This window comes from Musa acuminata, chromosome BXJ1-7 (genome assembly GCF_036884655.1).
Source record: "Musa acuminata AAA Group cultivar baxijiao chromosome BXJ1-7, Cavendish_Baxijiao_AAA, whole genome shotgun sequence".
Lineage (NCBI taxonomy): Eukaryota > Viridiplantae > Streptophyta > Magnoliopsida > Zingiberales > Musaceae > Musa > Musa acuminata.
In genome coordinates this window covers 30586301-30594061 of record NC_088333.1, presented here as the reverse complement: position 1 = coordinate 30594061, position 7761 = coordinate 30586301, and the positions used below count along the sequence as shown (strand labels likewise).

The following is a 7761-nucleotide window of genomic DNA, read 5'->3' as shown; positions in this document are numbered from 1 at the left end:
TTAAATATTTAAAAGTAAGATTGTATATATTGATCCTCCTTAGATCTTACATCGACGGAAATCTCATGTCCCGGATGTATTTTTTTAATATTTTTTTATATCTCTATATATCTACAAATAAAATAATGTTAATGATGTCCATTCTTAAAATAATCTAGTGTTTGCATCATCCTTTGTGTTTTAAAATAAAATTATACCCACATCAATTAATTTGTTGAAGCAAGTACTATTGATCATTCTTGAAATACAACAAATGCATACTTACTACCCGCATCGATCGACCAATTTGTCATAAATGTAAGTCAAGTACTATTGATCATTGTCAAAATAGAACAAGTGCATTCTTGCGAATCACAAGTTGTGTCCATCTTGATTATAGTCTAAGCAATTAAACATTAATGAGAAAATGTGGGCTTTCCTTGATAATTGGTTGATAGAAGTAGACAAGTTATTATAACTAAACACTTGATGTTTAAAACCAGTATATTTTTTTCTCCTGTTGATGTATAGGTCCCTGTTGATTGTTTACTGGTCTAGGCGTGAACCAGTGCATAGACCAAACCCATTTCCGGTGGTCTGACCCAAAAAGAAAATAAATGGTGACTTTTTTTTGGGGGACACTTCCTCCCGCGTTTGTTCTTCCTTTCTTTTCCTCTCTCCTATGTACTTCCTTTTTCCTCCTTTCTCCATCACCTCCTCTACTGCCTTCCATCTTCCTCTCCTCCTTCTTCATCTTCCTCCTTTCTCCACCACCTCCTTTTCTTCCTTACTCTTCCTCCTCCCCGGACCCACTCTCCCAGTGCAATGGTATGTTCCTGCATATTGTGTGCCAATATGATGGAAATTATTAGATGATTAGATCTATACCGGTTTGGTCATTGATCGACATGGGTGTTGTTTCCAAAATTGCATTCCTTGATTTTTGATCAATATATCAGCACACTAGAAATTAGATCAGTATTTAGTCAGGAAGATATGTATCTGAGCTGCTTTTAAAATAAATTCTATTTTTTCTTGAGAAATATGTAATTTTGATATTACCGACAAACGTTAAATACCTCAAGCACTGATTGCAGGGTCCATTTTGAAGGCTTTAGTCTCTCAAAGAAAGTCGGAGAATTGAAAAAGCAGGTATCTTCTTAAAGCATTATTCTTTTGTTGATCTTTACAATTTTGAAGCCAATCTCTAGTTTAGATTCTCTTATTGCAGGGATGACTGCATCAAATTTCCAGTTGTTGCAAAAGCATTAGTGTTCAATAGGATTGTTGAAGAATTACACAAAAAATAATACATGTTGTTTTAATTGTGCGGGTTATTTTTAAGTGGTTCATTAACTTTTGGTTATGCATAAGGAAACTAAATGTGTGTTGTGTGTACATAGGTGGCAGCATAAAGTACATGGTTCTGGTACATTCATGGAATCTTCTTAGAGGCATCTTCCTCTTCAGGCTCCTCAAAGGTATGCTCTTAAGTTTGCTCCTCAAAGGTATGCTCTTGGTGTATGATCTCTTGTTTGCTTCATTTTCATGCTTGTTGTTTTCATTAATTATCTTGCTTTATCTTTCGTTCATTTTTTGCTATATAGTAACATAAGTGGTGAAAAATGGAGTAATAAAGTTCAGTGATATCATAGGTTATACATATATGGATTTTATTTTTTCCCAGAAAAAGTTCCAGGCAAGCAAAATCATAATCTTTTTCCAAGGAAATGAATCAAGTTGAATTTTTTATCCATTAGATGCATCAATGAAGTTACAACACAATTTGAGACGAAGCTTTCTTCATTGGTGTAATATAACACGAAACTGTCCTAATTCCTTTTAGTAAAGATTTAAAACTTTTACAAAGGGTAACATTTCAGCAGGTATAGATGCAAAATACATATTTTGTTATCTTCAGTCAGGTCAAGGGTAACATTAGATTTTGTTGACTTCCTATTTACATCGTATCTAAATATGTAAGATAGTTAAGTAGTTTGAAGCCATTATTTCATTTATTATGGAATTTCCATTAATTAACATTGTGTTTGGAGAAGTAGGGAAACCACTATCCAAGAATCAGCTTGAGTTTGGCAAAAACTTTTATGGAGAGCTCATAATGTTGCATTCATAATACTACTTCAATACCTATGACTTTTACTACAAAATCACTTTATTCTAATGCGAAAGTTAGGATGTTAGGGTACTAACACTACAAGTCATTAGACATGCAGGCTAATAAATCGAACTCACTATGGCAAATAGGGACAGCATGGGTCAGGTTACCACAGCTCCTTGACACGCGTAAATTGGTACTTTACAGCATGGGTCTGCTTAAGCTGGACTAAGATATTTGTCAATTGGTTTCAAATGGGTACAGGGAGGAAAATAGTTGCCAAGTTGGACTTATTATGAAGGGTATGGGTACTTAGATATTCATTCAGGTTTATGATTGAATTAGGAAAACATCACATGTACTCGACTTGTTGTAGTAATTTCTGCTACATTTCATGACTTCAAAAATTTGTTTGTGATCCATGTACAAGAGCATCTGGTAGGTTTTTGCACTGAAGATAATTAGCAAAGGCTGCATTGGCCAATTAACCAGCATAGGTGCTTGATTGGGCAAGAGAACTTCAACTTAAGCTATAAAGCAATATACATGCCGTTCTAAGGAGAAATGCTGAACAAAAGGAAGAGATAAAAGGCTAATGTTCTTTATGTTGAAACCTATTTGGCATTTTTCACTTCAAGTAACGATAAGAAGAATTCTTCATGATCTCGTAAACAATAAATAAGCCCCTCTGTACTATAACTATAACGTAGAATTGTAGATATTATGATATATCATCGGTAATTGATCTGTATGTTATTCTAGTTCTTTACAATTTCAAAACTAAACTTTGGGACAACCATGTAGTTTGAACTTTGAAGGTAGCCTTGGAATTGAGCTCCTGGTCTGTAATGTATCCATCTTACCAGACTACCTTCTTGAGATACGATTGTTAGCAGGATCAATAAGAAAAACAGTAAAGTTTAAGTCAATTCTACTAGCTACTCTAAATTTCATAATTTGAACTAAACACACACTGATATAGGTCATGCATGTGTATAATTACAGGCCTTGTCGAAGCAGAAGCTACAAACACTTGTTTGGATCACTTGTAGTTCAGTGGTTTCCTGATTGTTTTTGCTGTTAGCCATATTATTGTCGCAAATAACTATTTTGAGGGATAGACTAAGAACTAAGTATCCTAATAGTTTATTTTAAGAATCAAGCAGTACCATCTGGACTGAGACATTATTAGTTGTCAGAGTCATTTCTGACATCATAGCAGTTTTCATATGGGATACTGCATGATAAACACCTGCTTAAACTGCTAAAACCGCTACTATTATGGGAAACACTTTTTTTTTTTTTTTTGTCCTTTCTTTCAGTTTGTTCTCCCATCAGCTGTAATCCTTGGTACATCCTAGTGAATATATCTACTAAGCACCTTAAATAAGTTGAAATTTTGGAAAATTTTCAGATCTGTATATAGCAAAAAACTCCTTCCGTTGTGTAGTATGATAAGAAGCACCTGTGTCAATCACCCACTCAAGATCCTGACACACACAAGAAAAAAATATCATCAGAAGGAGACAAAATCCTGACACTATAGCTATAGTATTATCCTTTGACTCTGTAGACTCCACTTCTTTTTCCTTTTTCTTGTTCTTTTTAGGTTGCTTATATTGGTTCTTGTAATGTCCTTTCTCACTACAATTATAGCAAACAATATATTTTCTTGATCTTGACTTGCTTCTACCCATGCGTAAACTGCTTTTAGACTTTGACCTTCCTCTGTTCTCTGAGATAAGTGCCTGTGAATCATTCTGAGATGTTGTCGAACTCTTTCTTCTCAACTCCTCATTCAACAAACTGCTTGTTACTTGACTCATAGTGACAACACCATATGGCGCAGAATTACTGAGGGAAACCACTAGTGTCTTCCAACTTTCTGATAATGAACTGAGAAGTAACAATGCCTGCAACTCATCATCAAGAGACATTTTCATAGAGGATAACTGGTTAGTAATACTTTGTATTTCATTCAAATGTTCAGCAATAGAAGCACCCTCTATATTTTAGGTTCACAAGTTTTCTGATCAAAAAAGCTTTGTTGCCAGCTGTTTTTCTTTCATAGAGACTTTCCAACTTTTTTCAAAAAGAATATGTAGAAATTTCAGTAGAAACATGGTGAAAGACACTATCATCAAGCTACCATCGAATAAATCCAATTGTTTTTCGATCTAACCTCTTTCACTCATCATCTGTCATAGTTATGGGTTTTGCACTATTCCCCTGCAAAGGTCCATATAAATCTTTGCAATACAAGAGATCTTCCATTCTTGGTTTCCATATCATCCAATTGTTTCTATTTAAACTAATCATGCGAAAAACATTACTGACCTCCATATTCAAATACAAAATTAAATCACCAAAATCCCTTACTCTGATACTAGTTGATGGTGATATAAACAGGAATAACCTTTGTATATGAACAAATACTAGAAGACCATAATACGCAGCGGAATTAAATGGAATCACAATCAAACAGAACACCAAGATATACGTGGAAAACCTCTCCAATATGAAGAGTAAAAATCACGGGACAAACTAGAGGTTCTTTTGAAGAAATTTTAATACCGAAGTATACGAAGATCGTTTTAAGGAAGAATGTTAAAGAAAAAAATGTTAGGTGTTTCGTAATGTCTCTTTTTCTTTTGTTATATTTGAAGCATTGATGAAAAATTTCATCCTTCAGATTTAAGCACTGACTTAAGAGGCTGCTTGGACCAAAACAAATTCGAAGGGTTCACAGGTTATGTTAGGCTTTCTTTCTAAACGAAGTTTTTTAAAGATTCGAGTTTGTCTTAAGGTGTTGGATAGGCTAGATAAACATTTTTTTCTTTTCTCCAGGAAGAGATATTGGTATCTATTTCCAATTGTTTCTTTTTCTTTTTTGTAACTAAGCTCTTGAAAGATTGGATTTTGTGAAAGGTCGGAAGTCTAAGCCTGCTTTCTTTCTCCTCGAATACACATGATGCAAAATGTAACTTTTCAATTCTGGTTTTCTTTTATTGTTTTAATCTTAGCAGGATACATAACATGCAACATGATTTGACTTATTACTTTTGTCATTTTTGAATATTTCTTTTCTTTCTTAGCTCTTCCTTGAACTAATTTATCGATTTACAAAGTTCAACTTTAATCAAGAAGAAAAGAGCCGATTGTAGAAGAAATACTTGAGGAGATAGATAGTATGTTATAATAAAAACAACAGAATTATTAGACTATACGATTTAGTTTCAACTTGAATACAAATTACTTGATTAAAGAGGAGAGATGGGATTGTGAAATCTTGAACTGGGTAGAAGAGTGATGATCCCTTGCTTTTTCTCCATTCAGTAGATTATAGGAGATTTTTTTTTATAAAATCAATGAAATTTATACTTGTAAAGCTATAGAAATTATCCTATGACTGTTGTCATTTTAGTTGCGCAACTACCATAAAGCTATAGAAATATCCACTATTGTCATTTTAGTTGCTTGACTACCGTTAAACTTTAGAAATATCAAGAGAACAATGATGATTATCTTTTAAATTGAGGGACAAGAAGTTTCTAAAAGTAAAAAAAAAACAGAATTGATACATTGAATTTTTATTTATCATTAGATTCAAACCCTTTGTTTCAAAGGTAATTCACCAAGAAGAAATAGGCAAGTAATACGACAAGCTCTTTTTAATGGTGCAGTGAGTTAAATTAAAATCAATGAGTTAAAATTAAGAAAAATATCATCAAACAATTTATGTCTTACTCGACCATTAGACACGAGACCCAAGATTTTAGCCACTAACCTCTCATCTCATGTTGCTCTCTCAAAAGTTGTTAGGTGAATGAATATAGACCATTTTATGGTATTTTGTGTCTAAGGTGCCATTGATGAAGGTGCGTGCGTTTGTTATTCTTGTTCTATTTTTCTGACAAAAAGAAGAAATCTAGGTTGCTTGAGTTGTGCAGTAAAGTTCCTTATATAAGTCTGAAACTTACTTTTTCAATTTACCTTTTGTTGTTTTTCTTTGTTGGAGTTGAACTTTCTATCTAGAACATGTTTTTTTCCATTCATTCTGGTTAATATTTGGAACGGCTTGTTTTGCTATTATTCCAATCAAATATTCATTTGGACACAGTTAAAATGGCTGTTGTTTGGTGGTGGTAGGTCTCATCAAGCCATCGACTAGTATCCCATTTCGTTTGTAGTATATTCTAAGACTAGTGATCTTTCTTTGACTGTTTTTTGTTGAATGCTTCTTCTATTTTTTCTTTTGGTGTTTTTCGTCCAACAATGTCAAAGCTGAACTTACTCTTCATATAAGTTATTCTTTAGACAATATTTTCTGTCTGCAATCCTTTTCCCTTTCTATTAATGTTTTGGTTGAAAGCGTGTCAGTTATATATATCCCTGCATAAATTTGTTAATTTTGTACCTTTTTCTATGTGACGGTGATGATATGCCAAACCAATATTACTTTGCTAAAAAAAAAATCTGGTTGAAATTTAAATGTGTTCTATACATTGAGCCAATTTTATGCTGAGCAATTGTTTTAACACTTTTTAACTTACAATATAATCTACAACGGGAGAAATCTAAGAATCATTTGTACGGATGTGTATTGGCTAATTGTTTTGTTGGCATAGATTTAAGCTTGCATTTCTTTATTTGATATCGCCAACCATGTTAAGAAAGAAATTAATCTGAAGCAATTTCATTGTATTTTGAAATTCCAAGAATGTACAAGCCTAAAGAAACTTGTTCATGCAGTCTGAATGAGTGCAAAATCTGTAGCATGTAACTGATGATCCTTTTTTTGTTAAAGAAATATGTACCTTGAATGTAGCTACATCTGAATGTTGCTGCAATATTTAGATTCAAGAACTGGCTACGAGGATCATTTTTCTAGATTGCTGAAGAAGAGGTATCGAGATAGAAAACTGTGTTGATGCCTTTGTTCCATCAAGCCATTTGACTAGTATCCCATTTCGTTTAAGGCAGGCCAAAAGATATCGTGAAAAGATTTTGCAAAGCCAAGCCTTTCTTTTCTCTGGAGTCAGTTATGGCATTAAATAATGCAAAACATGAACAAGCTTTCATTTTTTTTTCCCTATGAAAATGATATCTTAAATTTGTCATTGTGCAGGATGGCTCTAATCTTTAGCAGGATGAAATGGAGGATATGCTTGTGGTTAGGACCGTAGATATTGTCTGCTATGGTTGGAGTCATCTCGTATCTATTCTTTATGGTGTAAAGGATATATGTAAAAGATATTGGAAGTAGACCTTTACATAGTTTTATTGACATTAATGATAAAACCCTAAAAGGTGCTAAACATTATATATAATGTTCTCTAATTTTTTTATAACTCTATATATCCAGTTATCCACATATAAAATAATATTAATAAAGATTTTTTAAAATATTCTAGCATGTGCATTGGTTTGATTATAGATAATTTTGCCAGATAGCTCTGATCTAAAGCAAGATGCAGTGGAGGACATGCTGGTCCAGGTATTGGCTGCTATGTTTTGCAATGTGTCTTATTGTCCTAAGCTAATTAGGAAGTTTTCTTTTAGGTTTCATGGAGTAATGTAGTTTGCTTACTTGATCTGATTCCATAATATGAAACTTAAGTGTGGTTTGATTTGTGTTTCTTTGGTTTTTTTACTTTGTCATTTTG

At 33.1% G+C, this 7761-nt stretch overlaps 1 long non-coding RNA gene across 1 annotated transcript; it reads left to right on the top strand.

Moving 5' to 3' along the window:
- The first annotated feature begins 715 nt into the window (after positions 1–715).
- Positions 716–7355, top strand: LOC135679975 (uncharacterized). The gene is made up of 4 exons (XR_010515388.1): positions 716–807; positions 1077–1131; positions 1383–1460; positions 7224–7355. It is a non-coding gene; the product is annotated as an uncharacterized LOC135679975 (long non-coding RNA).
- Positions 7356–7761: the final 406 nt, after the last annotated feature.